The sequence below is a fragment of the Camarhynchus parvulus genome, chromosome Z (assembly GCF_901933205.1).
Source record: "Camarhynchus parvulus chromosome Z, STF_HiC, whole genome shotgun sequence".
Taxonomy (NCBI): Eukaryota; Metazoa; Chordata; class Aves; order Passeriformes; family Thraupidae; genus Camarhynchus; species Camarhynchus parvulus.
In genome coordinates this window covers 15,781,881-15,798,240 of record NC_044601.1, presented here as the reverse complement: position 1 = coordinate 15,798,240, position 16,360 = coordinate 15,781,881, and the positions used below count along the sequence as shown (strand labels likewise).

Sequence of the window (16,360 nt, the reverse complement as noted above, 5' to 3'; positions counted from 1 at the left end):
GCCACAAATTCAAGTGAAAACAGAAAGCCAGGAGGCAGAATGGAGTTGATGTAAAAACAGAACAAAACCAAAAAGTCCTATCTTCTAACACATATGATGACCGAAAGGTTAGTGTCCAAGCACTATCTAGTCTGTCTCACCACTTTTTAGATAAACTACTTTTGCAGTTCTGTTAAAGAGTAAGAAAGGCAAAAAAACCAATCCTATTGGACAAAAGCACAACCGAATATCAATGGATTATTCTTAAAGAAAAAAGAAAATAAGAACTAACTAGTAGTTTGCCTCCAGCTCTTCCGTTGGAACTTGGTGCACATTAGCATGGGTACAAACTTTAAACACATACACACTTCAAAGCCTCCTTCAGACAGTTTTGTAACAAAAGCAAAAGCCATAAAGCATTACTTGGGAACCACTAAGACTTTTTTTGTGACCACACAAATAAACTAAGAAGTTCAAGGGATCCAGGCCACAAAAGGAGAATGTACTGAAATCCACCCACAAACCAGACTTTTTAGGCATCTCACAATTGCACACACCAGCTGTGTCCATGACACCAAAGCCTGAGGCCCATGCACAGCTACTCTCATCCCTGACACAGCCCACTTAGGCATGCTGGGTCTGATTTTCAGCCTCCCACTACTGAGTGGCCTCTCTTAGGTCAGCCAGCCTTATACTCCCCTCTCAGGAGATCCTGCCTGGAGTGCTGCATCCAGCTCTGGATCTCTGAACAGAAGAAAGAGCAAGTGCAGAGAGGGTCACAGAAATGATGAGAAGGCTGAAGCACCTCTCTTATGAAGACATGCTGAGAGAGTGGGATTGTTCAGCCTGGAGAAGTCAAGGTTCTTATAGCACCTTCCACTACCTAAAGAGGGCTCATAAAAAAAGCTGGAACCCTGGACAAGGGTATGTAGTGATAGGACAGGGGGTAATTGACCAAGAAAGAGGGTATGTATAAATTAATATGAGGAATAGATTATTTAGTGTGAGAGTAATGAGACACGGGAACAGGTTGCCCAGAGAAGCTGTGGATACCTCAATCCCTGGAATTGTTCAAGGTTATGGCTGCATAGCTTTTTGAGCAACCTGGCCTAGTGGAAAATGTTCCTATCTGTGGCAGGGGCCCGGGACCTACCTGACCCTTAAGGTCCCTTCCAACCCAAATCCTTCTATAATTCTCTACAAAAATGCACTATGGCATGCTGGCAGTACAGTGTTTTGGAGTAACCTAACACCTACTACTTGGTCAGCTGCTGCCTTCAGTCTTGCAGCAGCCTTCTTCCAAGAATACTCCACTTAACCCAACGGGCAACACAGCCAGGTGAGAAGGAAGAGTAAAGCACCGTAACTTACCAAATCCTCAAAATTTCCCACTGCAGCAATACTGGCACCCCCCTCTAGTGGAGACACAGCTTATACAAGCAGGAGATGATACTTGCAGGGTCTTGGGAAGAAAGTTAATCAAACCACAAGAGGAACAGTCAGAGGAATACAGAGAGCACAGAATGAATTCTGGTGCAATTGCAGGAGGCAGAGGCATGGAGAGTGCACGTTTGGGTTTCCTACCAATTAAGAAATGTCACCTCATCTTGGGAGCTCCAAGAAAAGTCAGTATTTCCCCCCACCCCCCCCCTTTCTCAGATGAAGCACAAAGGAGTACAGTGTGGCTTCTTTGCCAAAGCTCTTCCTGCACTTTTGTGCCACTCTTCTGAGGGAAAAAAGTAATTGTTTTCATACACAAATTACACCAAAGATCCCCACAGAGATCCCCTCCTAATATTCATAACATATTAGGAACAATTTAAAAAGAAGAGCTGAAAAAGCTGTAAGCAAGGCTCTCAAACAGAACTTGGTCATAAAAATTGTGCAACTGATGGCAAGAAATTTTGTGGAAGAGATGTTGGGGATGGAAATATGCAGGACCATGGCATAAGCCTTTGCTCAGGCATATTATTTTTAAGGCATTTATGTTTTCTAAAATCTTGTAACTCCCTCCTGTCATCAGATCGTCATCAGCTTGCACACCTCCCATTGAATTTTTTTCCTCTAGGCTGAACCTCCTAGGATGCTTTTGCATGTGAAACTTAAGCAATCCAAGGCAGGAAACAGAAACACACTGTACTTCTTGGAGAAGCAGGCATTAACCTATGCTATTCCTATCAACTGTTTGCAAAATTGAATAATTCTAAAGACCCATTTTTAGTCCATTCATTAATACCAGGATTGTTCTGATTATAATAATACCCTGGAGTCTCAGTCAGTTTCCAGGCCCACTAGCATGGACTTTTGAAATAGGACACTGTAACTACTGTAAACAAGAAGCTAAAGACTAGGGGCCCAAACACTAATTCAGAAAAGTCTTTTGTTTGCAAGGCTTCTGTACATGGAAATGCACTGCTCTGAGGTGAAGTTTTCAGCAGTTCCACCAAAATATTTAGGAGGAGCAAAACAATCCTGATATGTTGCTAGCTCTCAAAGCCCTATGCAGAAACCATGCCCCGAGCAGCTCAAAGATACCTGGCTCATTTCCACAGAATTGCTCTCCACATATGAACATCTTTGGGTGGGACAGAAAGGAAAAGAAAAGACAAAAAGACCAACAAACTCAATAGATATTTATAATATAGACATTTCAAGTACAAGTCGCATTCAAGATCATACTCCTTGAATGCTGGGTACCTATCCACACATCCATTTCCCTGAAGTTGTTTGTCCTGCTGCAGTATCTCAGGAAAACAATTTGGGAATTCCATTTCCTTGGCAAGAGCAATGAAGGGGCAATTGGACTTGTGTCTGCAGGAATGTAACAACAAACAGGGAGACACGTGGATAGAAACAGCTGAAAATACCAATGAATTCTTCACTGAAAGCCCAGGCTCTGCTCCTCTACCAAATCTAATGCTTACGTGGATGGTTAACATATATTCAAACACCACTCCTAGTACATCCCAGTGTCACTGAGGCACACAGGACATCATGCCCTTACTAGGTGGCTGGTTCATCCTGACAAGACAGAAATTCCTGTAGACATTCTCAGATGGATGCAGGAAATGTTCAGGTTATTCTCTTGTACTAATAATTTGCCAATATAACACACAACACTTTAGCAGGGCTGTGCACACATTTGCAAAGACACCTTCCAAGTGCAATAGTCACTGACACATAACAGAGTAGTAATACAGACCTTGCTGCACTTTATTCTCCTTTGGGATTGACAAGCTGATCATTATCAGTCTGAATTTATGCTTCTGTATCTAACATTCCCCTCCCAATTTCCCAAGTGCTTTTTACTTCAATAATTAGTTTTATATATTCAAAGTTAGCATGCAAGTACAGAAACGTGCTATGAAGTTTACTCCTACAAGCACAACCTTAGGCAAGGTAGCCAAATTTCCCCTTTACATCCTACATTACAGCTTTACAACCACATGAAACCCCTTCCACTGCAACTCATAAGAGGACTGTACATATCTTGTAAAATACTGATCCAGTCCCTACAATCACTGAAATACTGATCCAGTCCCTACAGACAATCACTGAAAACACACCTATCACAATAGGCATTGAAACAACAACTCAATTATGCACAAAAGCACACAACTGACTTATATTAGCTGGAGAATCAATGAAAGAGCTCGGACGTGTCCGGAGTCAGGCGCATGTACACACTGCCACCCTTTGCTACTTCATATTTGGTTACAAGTAACTGTGAAAATAGTAACACAACCATGACAACTTGAAAGCTCCAGGGCCCAAGAAGTGACACCACTGTTGCAGTAAGAGATTGTAAAAAAACCACAGTAGCCACAAGAAAACAGATCCCACCAAGACAGTCAGTGAACACCTAACATAGACACACAAACCAAAAAAAAACCTGACCACAATAACGATCACCACAGTCCCTCCCAGTGTAAGGCAACGTCTAGGGGCAAGGTGACCTTTTCCTGACACTGCCATTGGCTTGAGGTACTAACCTGCAGTCCTCCGGTGAGGTCTCCTGCCACCAGCCATCCAGCCGGCAGCAGCTGGTGCCGCTGACAATTTGCTTCTCCTTGATCCAAAGCAGCAGGAAGGTAAGGGCGCTCACCATCCCCTGGGCTTCTGTGCTGTGAGCTGAAGGGACAGCGAGTGTTGCACTGGGGGCACCCCAGAGCCTTCCACCCCTCCTTCAGCCCTTCCACCTCACTTGACACCAGCAACGCTGATTCAGAATGGAGCAGCAAACAAACGTGAGTTTTCTTCTGCACTAGCACCCTGGCTGTGTGAGGCGTGACACCCACCCTGACACCCACATCCTGGCTGGGTGAGGCACACTGTCCTTCTCACATTGCAGCTCTGCAATGCCATCCCAGCTCCCTTGCTCTGTCACCAGCAGCAGCTCAAGGCTTCAGGACATTGTTTGGCACATCTTACAACCACAACAGGTCAGAAACGGACTGCACTATCAAAGACTAAACACTTAATGAAATCCAGCAGCTACAGTCCCTTTATCAAAACCTCTTCACAGCAGACAAAACAACACTTGCCACACTCAAAAGCTGCGTAGCTATGAAAGCTTGAGAGTTTATCAGCCTTTCTCCTTTCCTACAAACACCAACCTGAACTATTATCACCTTAAAAATAGGTGTGACCTGTACTGAATCTCTGTTCTCTGCTTGGATTCCAGCAAGTCTTTGCTAGAGCTCACGTTCAGCTCACTGCTATTAAATAATCACCCACTTACTCAAAGAAGATACAAATTTCTCTATGCTGTAAACATTCAATACTCATCCAACATTTATTGCTGTAGCTAACTTAATAAAAAATGGATACTACTTTGGCTATATTTTTCCAGGGTGAAAACAATCCTCTTCAAATGGCAAAAATACTCCTAAGGAAAACTTCTGCTCCCATAAATAATGTACCAGCACCATTTCATATCTGCCATACACACCCTAAAAAGATGGGGAGGAGGCAGGGAAAGGGGCTTGCAATGAAAAGCAGTATGCATTTCCTTTGCCAGATTTTAACCCCTCTCACAATCTCCAGCATTCTGTACAGAAAGATCTTGCCTTTGATGTCAATCCAATGCTTTCAGGCTTGCTCCTGCAAGCACTGCAATATGCAAGACATTTTCTAGCTGGCAAAGAAATGGATGTACTGCATTAAGTGCCTGTGAAATCCATCCTGCTCCAAAGGTCACCGTGGCATGTAAATTCCTACAGAAAAGCCAGAATGGTCTGTAATATGGCAACATGAGGCCCACACTGAACTGAGAATTATCATACATGACTATCAAACTTATAGACATTTTTTTTGGCAGTTTCAAAAATCCACTTCAGGAGGTGTTTGCCTCTTAGTCACAGCCAAAGCAAAACCAGAAAGATAATATTGGTCTCTCATATTTATCACCTTTGTATTTTTAAAAAGAAAATAAGACAACCTCTGAATTTTATCTAGAGTATATCACATGGAAGCCAAAAAAAAAAAAGGCAGTTCCAATGCCTCTCAAGTAAAGTAAGTCTAAAATAAAGGTAATTCAGTTGGCACAAAAGTCTACATATAGTTCTCTGCAATACAGTAATACAGTACCTGTACTCCCAAAATACTTTTCCTTCTAAAAGAGATCCAGCCTCCCCACTTCTGCAACTGAAGGCATTTCTTGTGCCACTGATCCACTCTGCCTACCATCATTTCAGCACCGGACCACATTGCAATGCATGAGTGGGAAAGAGTAAGGCACAACCCTTTGCTCCTGTTTCCCCAGCAGCCAGGCCATTATCCATCAAAGAGTCCACCAGCACAAATCTTCAAGGCACTTGGAAAGCAAAACACTCTGCACACACCCCAGGCCAGAACCCTGTCCAGGCTATTTATCCTGGGAGTGGCTTGAGGAGGAGGGATGTGGTTCCCCCTCTCCGGCTGTGCTGCTGGCAGGGGCAGGCACGCCTTACCCAGACTCCTTGAACCACAGCAGCCCCACAAGCCTGTGGCTGCTTTTGCCTGCCAGAAGCAAAGGGAGAAGATTCACTTTCTTTTTAAGAAGAAATACATCTTTACTTGTGGGGAAAAGGCACCAGTGCTCTCTAAGTGCACTAACCTAACTGCCTACAGTATCTGGGTCAAGAAGGAAGCAGATCCAGTAGAAAATCAGGACAGGACTGAAAAAAACACGGTCCACAAACTATTCCAGGCTGTGTCTGATGGGAAATTCTGGACACTTTGCACTAATCCAAGCTAGGCTATTGTTCCTCTGTAGAGAAATACAACACGTTACCCACCTCAAAGTTGTTTGTCAAGAGCTTATAAGAGAAATGCCATGGTCACGGAGTTGCCATGTGAGATGGGGACACACATATACTACCCAAACCAGCACCAGCACATAGGCTCTTTTCTTTTCTGATTGCTCAATGTTGCACAAATAGAAACAGTATTTCAACAATTAGAGACACCAGTCATTTAAAAATGAAAATTGACCCTGGAGCGCAACCTTCATCCAAGCAATTACCAAGATTTTGCAAGCCAGGCGTACTGTTAATCAGCTTGGGAGTATAGAAAGCGTGTCAGGCAGTCAAGAAACACCAATGGAGGTGAGAAGGAGAGGTCTGGTACACAAAGACAAGCCCTTCTCAGAATTCTCCTCTACTTTCAACAAAAATCAAACCAAGGTACCAGACATTCAGATGTTCACATATATCAGTACATCCATTAAAGTGCAAGAATGCATGGGCAATGCACATCACATTCACATCACATGTATCAGTACATCCATTAAAGTGCAAGAATGCATGGGCAATGCTTCTACATGTTAAAGAAACTAAGCTTGAAATATAAATGGACAAAACCAAAATTCAAGTTCCCTGACATGTAAGTAGAACAGCAGCTCTCATTTCCTTGACAGAACTTTCTTCTGGGCTGGGAATAATTTCATATTTCTGTCAAAGCAACCCATCAGCCTTGCACCTGATCCAAAGTAATTCAGTGCTAATACAGATTTTGCCATTGACATTTATGGGCCATGGATGAAGCCTTAAGCTTTAGCTATGAAGAAAAACACATGGGGGAAAACATGAAGTGTGTAAGTTTAGCTCTCATGCAGCACTGCTGAGGAGTGCCACATCTCTACAGTATCACCTTGTGACACCTGGAAAAGTCAAAAACATATCAGATGCTGCATAAGCCCTGCCAGTTGAAGCCACTACTGCCTCAAGTCCCTCATGATTAAACATTTCTGGAGAGCAGCGTTCTCCCTTCAAATTATCAAAACTCCTAAGGCAACAAATGAGGACCATAACTAAACTGAAAGCAATCTTAAAGAAAAGGACATGGGAAGATGGAAAAAGAAAAGACACACTTTATTTTCTCAAAATTTGGTTTTCTTTTCACCCTACTAAACTGATAGAAAAAAAATAATACAGCCCATTGTGAAATATGAAGCAGTGAAAAGCACAACATATAAAGAACTAATCCAGTAACTAAAGATGCTGGAAGGATCAAATATTGATTGCTTTATTCTTTTTTCAGTAAAACAGTTGTATGCATCTTTCCCTTGGCATTATGCATAGCAGGAGCTCTTCAAATATCCCATTTAAATGGATTTAAGCTGAATTCAAGTGTCCCTTAAATTCCATGCACTTTTCTTTCTGAAAGGGAGGAAATTGCATTTGCATAGCAAATTCTAATTTTTTGAGGGAAATAGCAGTGAAAAGGACAACTGCCCCACAATACTGGTTACCCCTCTCAAATTCTTCCACATATCCTTGAGCATTACCAAGACCGTAAGTGATGGCCTGTGAAGGGTTCCCCACTCAGCCCTGATGGCAAAAGAGCTGCATTCAATTCTCTCTGCATCCATATGATACAAAAAGCCAGATACACAGCAACAGTGCTCAGTAAGTGCTGGCAGGTCACCACCTAGAGGTGCTCAAAGCCAGCTCTTCTGACATCTGGAGAACGCAGCTCACCTCTGAGAGTGCTCAAACTGCTGGGTATTCAAAGGGAATATTTCTTTGGTGGTCTCCCAAAGAAGTAAAGTGCTCAGAAGAATTACTTGCCTTTTAATTTAAACCTCTGAATATGAGACAGAGCAAGCTCAATATGGATAGGCCACTGAGAAACAGCAAACTATTCATTAATGTGTTATCAAGGGCTCATCACAGTGATATCAAAGTGAATCCCATGCAAGTACAAAGCAGAGCAAAAAATTTTCTTCAACAACCTCTCCTGGATTCCCCATATAGTTTAACTGTGTGACACTATAAGGCAAAGTTCAAGTCAGATTTTTATTTTTTTCCATTTTTAAGCAGAGAAGGAATTATATTTTAGCTACAATCTTCCAGAGCTACTGATGAAAACCACATGACCATAAAGTATTTTTGCTCACAGTGATAAGATTGTCTGTTACTCACACGTGGAGTTCACATATTAAAGCTGGGTACACAGTGCAGCATTACTTTAATTTGGCGTTTTCCATGTGTTTCGTCTCAAAAGCTGTTTAACCTTTTGACCCTCAATATTTGTTTTGAAGAGCAAAGGAAGAGAAAGCAGACACCAGCCAGTGTTTTCCTCTCTTCAACCAGCACCGCTACTGCTAAGTTCTCAGAACAAAGTTTATAGCAGCCAAGGGTCTAACTACTGCAATCTGTAATAGGGAGTGATAGAGACAGCACCACACTGATCACGCAGCAGTGCTTCCCAGTATTCCAAAGTAACATTTCCTTAGTTATTTGCTGTAGAAAAAGGAAAACTATCACTGTTCATGAACAACTGCACAGGATGAGACAGCGCCAAGCTATTCTGGAGCAAAACAGCATTTAATTTTGTGTGGTTAATATTTAATAAAAACAACAGTAAAACACAGGCCTATCAAGTTGCTTTGTAAGTCTGAGCCCATATCAGTTAAGGAAAAACATGCGGCACGCCTATAGCCAGTAATAGCAAGCTGCAGGGCAGAGCTTCACTTACGCCTGTGCACACAGAGTATTGCTTCAGTCCACTGCTGAAATTGCCAGAAATATTATTTCAGTACTGCCGTATAGCCCATCCTCGCACAAGAGTAACAGGCTGCACAGCACACAGCCCTGGTCGCCAAATTGAAACATGACTCCCAGACCTGAAAGTGATTCATTTTAGACCAAATGGTACAACACTGCAAACCTGAACTACATTGCAAAAACTTTCTTTGAAAAGATAAGAGCTGCAGCAGTTCTTAGCAGCAAAAACATTGCTGCTAAAACAATATTGCTAAACATTGCTAAAACTATTCCCCCACACTTTGAGAACATAAGTTGCCTACAGGGTCTCCCCAAAGTTATTTTGCCTTGAAACTTCAAAGAAAACCTCAACCAAACAAAAAACCAACCACCAAACAAGCAAACAACAATTAAGAAAAAGACACACAGAAAACCAACCCAAACCTGGAGCAAATAAGGATGGGGAAAAAAAAGAAGAAAGGGGGGATTTAGGCAGCTTCTAACATTCACAGACAACTGAAATCTGTGAAGGTGTGAGTTTGTTTCACAGAGATATCCCCGAGAAAATGAAATTTAGACATTCCAACATCTTTGTGATAATGAAAACTTTGCACATATTTCCATAGGAAGCAGTTTTTTGGTATCGTTCCCACTGTGGAGCTATTTTAAAAGAACATAAGAAAAGAAGTGAGAGGAAGAAACTTGGTCCCTCTGGTTCCACCTCTGTCTTCTCACTTCAGTTTGCTAACGGCTTTTGTCCTCTAGCTTCCCTCCTGCTCCCCCCCGCTCCCGGTCTTTCTCTAATAAATCACACCCTTGTGCTTGTCATTCATCTTCTCTCTGTCCTTTACCTTTGTAAACATCATGGATACACCGACACTGCTCCCATCGGACTTGAGCAGGCTCTTCGTCCGAAGGACTGAAGAAGTCAGGAGAGAGAGGTGGCAACCATTTTTTATCTAGGACTTTTTCCACTGCCTTAATTTGGTATAAATAAATCCAAAGAGATTTCGGGGTGGAAGGGGCGACGAAAGGAAAAAAAAACAAAAGGAAAAAAAGACAAACATGAGGGCAGCCCCTGAGTAAGTCCTGTTAGTGTTCCTTAATCAAACAAGTGCCCATCATTTATTCCAGGCCAGCAGGAATAGCAGCCTGACCCGAAGCCTCGAACTCATTCGAGCCCATCCCGGAGGAGTCCTTCGCCGGAGAGCACCCCGACAAGTCGCGCCGCCCGGCACGCCACTGCGCGCCGCGGGACGGGGAGCAGGTTCGGAAACACGAGCGAAACAGCCAAAGAGAGCGGGCGAAGAGCGCCGTGGGCACGGAGCCCTCGGGGAATGGGAAGCGGGCACCTTTCCGCGGGCGAGAATGCTGGGACCCCCCGCCCCGCTCCGCCCCCGCGACCGCCGCGCTGCGCTTACCTGCGGGGGCTGCGCGGGCGCGGCTGGAGGGAGCGCGGCGCCGCCGCCGCCGGCGCGCACAGAGGGAGGCAGGGAGGGAGGCAGGGAGGAGGGGAGAGAAGGAAGGAAGGAGGGAGGGAGGGAGGAATGAGGGGTGGGACGGGGAGGGACAGGACAGAGCAGAGGAGAGCGGAGAGGGACGGGGAGGGACGGGACAGAGCAGAGGAGAGCGGAGTGGCGAGGGACGGGACGCAGCAGAGCGGAGACGGACGGGACGGGACGGAGCGGGACGGGGAGGGGAGGGGACGGAGCGGGACGGGGAGGGGACGGGACGAGCTGGGCTCCCTCCGCCCCCGCTCCGCCTGCGCGCCTCCGCCGGGCGGGACCCAGGTGTGCCCGCCCTGCCCGGCCCGGCCCGGCCCGGCCCGGCCCGGCCCGGCCCGCGGACCCCACGCGCTCACAGCCTGCGCGCTCGCTCCCTGACAGAGCCCGGCCGGCCGCGGAGGCTGCCTCGGGCACGGGCGGTGGGGTTGGGGCTGTGCGGCGGTGGAATGCAGGTGTTTCTGGAACAGCCACAGTTCTCGTCCTGTGAAACTTTCGAGTCTCCTGCCGATGTAGCCAGGAGGCGTTTGGGAGCCCCAGTCATAGGAATAGTCAATTTACAGGTTCACCGAGCAGTCGTCCTTGGGAAGGGACAGGGTTGCACAACAGATACTTTTCCAGATGAGATGAACTGTTTTATTATACAAAACCAGGTTCAAATTGCTTCTTCCTCACCTCCTACCCTCCATAAGTTTTTAGTGTGCAATAGCCAGATTTCATTGGATTTATTCATTCTGGAGGCCACTTTTGCATGTACTTGCATCAAGTGAAAAGAGTTCAGTAGCTGAAATGGCTAAGCATTTCTGACCCCTGTAGTGAGATTTCTACGGAGGTTACCTACAGCTATGCAAGCCGTCAGTGCCTCCAGCAGCACAAAAGCCTATCATGAAGCACCAAGACCACTAAAAGCACTTGTATTTCTTAAGGAACCAGAAAGTGGCAGAGACAATTCTCTGATGTTTGCTTGTGTGGCATCAACACAGTGATGACACTGTCTGCTATAGCTACTGGTGATATCTGCTGCACCACAGGTATGGTTATTAACAAAGGTTTTGGCACCAGCGAGAGCAGGTCTCTTGCTGTCATGGCTGGTGAGATGCTTTCTCTTTAGGAAGTTATCACCACACAGACCTTGTTTTTGTACCCAGCATTGTAATTTTGCTCTGAAACTAGGCTTGCTGAAAAGTTTTGTTAAGTACTCAGCAGGCTATTAACTTTGGAAAGTGCTAGATTTCATCTTCTACCTGTTCAAAGTGAGCTACCAGGTGTTTGCAAGAGGTAACCAAAAAGCATGTTCTATTACAAGCTCTAAAAGATGGTTTAGCCTCTATACACCACCAATTATGGTGACAGGTCTTAGTAGTTTTCTCACCTATGCATAGGCCACATCCAGGCTGGACAACTCCAGTCATGAAACAATGTGCTTAAACTGCATGTGTCCTCTCCTGATGGCAGAAAAGGGATGACATACATGAGTCACTGATTAGAAAGCAGGTCTTCAGAATGCAGAATTGATTATTCCTGTCTTGTGGCAGTGTATCTGCTGTAGCTTCATTATAAACCAGATTTTACTCATCTTTTTGGGACACAAACTGCCTGTACATGTCTACAGAATCTGTCCTGTCCTCAGCCAGTTGCCCAGATACCATTATAAGAGCCAAGATTAACTTGAAAGCAATAAAACTTCGAGCAAAGGGTGATCTGAAAAGATTTACATCTCTGTGGGTGGGACCTACAACCTCAGGCATGAAGGAGTCTTCTTCATGCCTGAGGTTGGCATGAAGGACAGTAGGACAGTACTTGCTGCTAAGAGCTACTACATCTGCACATTGGAAATCACCACTGCTTAGCATCCCTATAGTTACTCAAAAAGTGCTGGTTAGGATGTCCTCTGCAGCAACTCTAGCTACTGACCCCTGAAAGAAAATAGCAGAAAATAGCATCCTGAGCTCATGGGAAAATGAGCATGAGATGGAATTTCATGAAGGTAAAATGATTGCAAACATTTTATAGAAAACTATTTTTAAGTCCAGTTTCAGTGAACCGATGTAGTTAAAGCAGCAATGTTTTTTCAGTTATTTTGTTTTCTGTTAGTGACTCCAGGCGTGCTCGCTCAGCCCTGAAACATTGACTTGTCGTTTATTCAAGGATAATGTCATTAATTCTCAGTCAGCCACTCTTGGTCTAAATAGAAAATATAGGGAATATTCAGTAAATCTTACAAACAGGCAAATATTGAAGGTCCAGAGAAGATCACGTGGTCTGACGTTTAATGAATGTAACTGCTATGAGACTTGGCTGTAGTGCTCTGCGGTCTGAGACGTGTTTATGTAATCACACACAGATGTACTGAATTGCATTAGATAGGGAAGTAGTTTTCACATCCTTCAGTCTGGAAAAACTTCTGTTTCCAGAACAAACCATGTAAGTTCCATGTGCTCAATTTAGTGAATTGATTCAAATCATAAGTATGCTTAACATATGCAGACATTGATATACTTATATGTTTCAATTGAGTGGCTGCAAGATTAGTCATACAAACCCAGAAAAGTTAAACATCTAATTCCTCTTTGGTCTGGGCCTGGAAAGTACCTCTGGTGTTTTTAATTTAAAAAAAATTCTGGGAATTTACGCTTGAGATGTCTCTTCACTCTGTCACTTCTCTATGCAGCATACTCTGGTGTGGGTAGCAGCGGATAATTTCATTTTGGATTGGAAATGTGCTGAAATTTTCAGTGCAATTGTCAGTGCTTTGCATGAAACATTCAATGAGATCACTACTCATTCCTGTGGAAAAAAATGGCATGCTTCAGCTCTGAGATTGGAATAACTATAGACCTTGAACAGTGCAGTCACTTTTTATTGACTAGCTTTTGTTTCTTTGAGTCCCACCATTTGTGGGAGTTCCAGATTGCTAAAGCATGTGTACATTACAAAGAACAGCTCCAACAATTCACAAAGAATAAAACACTCTCTGGAGTTTGACTTTTTGCTCATTTTTTATGTACATACTCTCTGAAGCCCAGTGCTCACATGCTGGGGATCTCTGTTCAGAACAGGATGCAGAAGAAATAACATTACCTACGGTTAGAAAACTGAGCAAATGACATTACCTACAGTTAGAAAACATGCTGTTTTCCAGAGAAACTTCAGACACATCAGAAATCTCGCAGAAAGAAAGCATTCCTATTCATAAAGCTATGTCATCCTTGTTCTGTGGCAGTGCTTCTGCCTTGGTTCAGTCTCCTCGGAGCTCCTGCTATGATGCAACAGTAGTGCATGACATTCTGTGAGCCACAAACTCCTCTAAAACCTCTAAGTTCTCAAGGCAAAAGAGCAGCTTTTTCCATGGAAACTCTGTCTCTCCCCAGTTCAGCCTCCTGTTGTCTGGACCTGAGGAAATCCTAATCCTTCTGAAGAGTAGCAGATTGCTGAAAAGTGAATGTGACCATAGTGCTCCTGGAAGCCAAGCTTTGGCTCTTCATGGCTTTCTGCCCATGCCCAGCCCCTAACAGGAGGATTGCAAGGCCAGGATTGAAGGAAAAATGGATGCCCATAGGCGCCTGAGCATGTTGAGGATTAGGAATATAGCCGCAAAAGCAGAGGAGGTGGTTGATTGTCATGGCCTCTATGGCAAAATCTAGGTCAGATCAGGCTGTTTAGACAATGCCTGCACCAGAAATAAGAGCAGTGTCTGTCCAAGTGACCTTCGTGAAAGAAGGTTTGGGTTTGTCCTGGCGCTTGCAACATCCATGTTGCCTTGAGATGACTGGACTAGGGTTTGCAAGATGCTTGAGGTAGTCATGGCCAGAGATGCAAAGGAGTTCAGTGCATTAGTAACTGATCCAGTGACAAGTCATAGAGAACCATAAACCTCTGTGTTACTGTTAGGAGTCTTACGGATCACATGCCGTGAGATGCATCAAAGAGAGCTGATGGCTGTGTGAAGCATATGGGGTTTGTCTGGGGCATGCATGGGGGCAGAAGACTGCCAGGAGGCTCCTGGATGGGAGGCCAGGAAGCTGTTGGTTGTGGTTCCACTGTGATGAGGGAGGCGAGACAATGAGGAAGAGCTATGGCTTTGTGGTAAGCACAGGCTCAGGGATGGCTGCAGGCTCCATGGAGGGAAGCTGTGGGGAGGCTGGGCGGGCATGTCCCATGGGATGGCTGCAGCATTGAGCACCTCCATGTGTCCTTCAGCGCTATGGAACACCTCTGCTGGAGCCTGGGACTGGGTCACCACCACTGTTTCAGGGGAGCTCTGCGTTTATGCTGCTACTCATTCAGCCTTCTGTTTCCAGGCTGTTGGAAAAACCTTTGTTTGTAGGGTGTTAAGGGATGACTAGATAGTGAATGTTCTGATTTGTCTTTCCATCAAGCACAAGGCTCTGGTCTGCCACAAAATGGCTGAAATCCCCCTTCTAATGAGGGAGGAAATGCAGATACAGGGAAAACAAGGAAAGCTTTACCTTCAGCAAGTGCAGCAACAGTTGTTGGGTCCATTGTTCCAGCATCTGCCCCTTTGGCTATAACTGCAAGGTCCAATGAATATAAAATCCTGCTCCAACAGCAATCCTCAATCAAGAGACAGCATCTAAAATCCATAATTTATCCTGTCTGTGCCCTTTCATTTTGAACTGGATGATATTTTTATACCAGTAAATTGAATGCCGTACCTCTGTACTGTATATAACTTTGCATACCAGTTTGGTCTGGTTAAATGCCAGGTCTTACATGGAGCTCCTGGAATGAGTCCAGCAGAGGACAACAAAGGGGCTGGAACATCTCTTGTACAAGGAAATTATGAGGGAGCTGGGCCTGTTCAGCCTCAAGGTCTGAGAGGGGTCCTCTTCAACATCTATGCATATCTGAAGGGACAGGGCCAAGAGGAGGGAGCCAGGCTCTTCTTGGTGGTGCCAGTGGTACCAAGGACTAGGACAAGAGGCAATGTACGGAAACTATTGCTCAGGAATTTCCACCTGAACATGAAGAAGAATTTCTTTATTCTGTAGGTGACTGAAAACTGGAGCAAGATGCTCGGAGAGGTTGTGGACTCTCCCTCACTGGAGATATTTAAGAGGTGTCTGGACACAATCCCATGCTATGTGCTCTGGGATGACCCTCCTTGAGCAAAGAGGTTGCACCACATGACCCGCTGTGATTCTTTCCAATCTTATCCATTCTGGGATTCTGTGGTCTTTGAAAAGCTGCTGGAGCTATCGTTTGAAAAAGTAAATAATGCCAAGTGAAAAACTCAGTGCTACATTAGAATTTTTTCTTCAAGAGACAGTATTTCTTACTAGTGTCTTAATGTTTTTATTTTTACTGAAATAATAATTGACCCCTTCTATCTTTTCTAGAGCTTCAGCAGCAGAAATCACTAAAAGTTTTCCAAGAGCTGCCATGTCCACAATGAGATGGGTAACACACACACAAACTCAAAGGGGAAATAGTGTGGGACTGAAGATTTAACTGTCCAAAATGGAACAAAATCCCCCCAAACCCAGCCTTTCCAAAACACAGGATAGGACCTGTAATACTAGCTGAACAATAAAGAATTTGGATATATTTAGTTAGTGAAAGCTCTTGCTGGAAGGTAAGATTGGGTCATTTATATCTGCACAATAGTAGCCCCAGTGTAGAACATATGAATACCAGATGGCTGGAACTGTTCCATTAATGAACTGATGCATTCATTGTTCTGAATTTGATTTTGTAGCTTTTTGTTTATAATGATTTGATTGCACCACCATTAAAAACCTTCAATAACCTCAGAATTCCTCAGAATGCAAAAGAGAAGATGCCTCTGTCCCCACTTTCCACTGACCTGCAGGTGTGCAACACCTCTGTCAGTCAAGCTGATGAATACATTTCATGCTGTTTTCTTAGTTCTTCAATTTAAATAATGTA

General features: G+C 44.3%; 1 protein-coding gene across 3 annotated transcripts in view; it reads right to left on the bottom strand.

The window, feature by feature from the left end:
- The window catches only part of LPAR1 (lysophosphatidic acid receptor 1), a 67,840-nt gene extending 57,409 nt beyond the window's left edge, over window positions 1-10,431 (bottom strand). The window contains exons 1-2 of one of the 3 annotated variants that reach the window (XM_030968068.1): window positions 10,370-10,415; window positions 9,800-9,926 (exon numbers count right to left, since the gene is read on the bottom strand). The gene's annotated coding sequence lies outside the window, so the exon portion shown is untranslated. The other 2 variants (XM_030968066.1, XM_030968067.1) reach the window with 2 other exon arrangements.
- Between the last annotated feature and the right edge of the window lie 5,929 nt (window positions 10,432-16,360).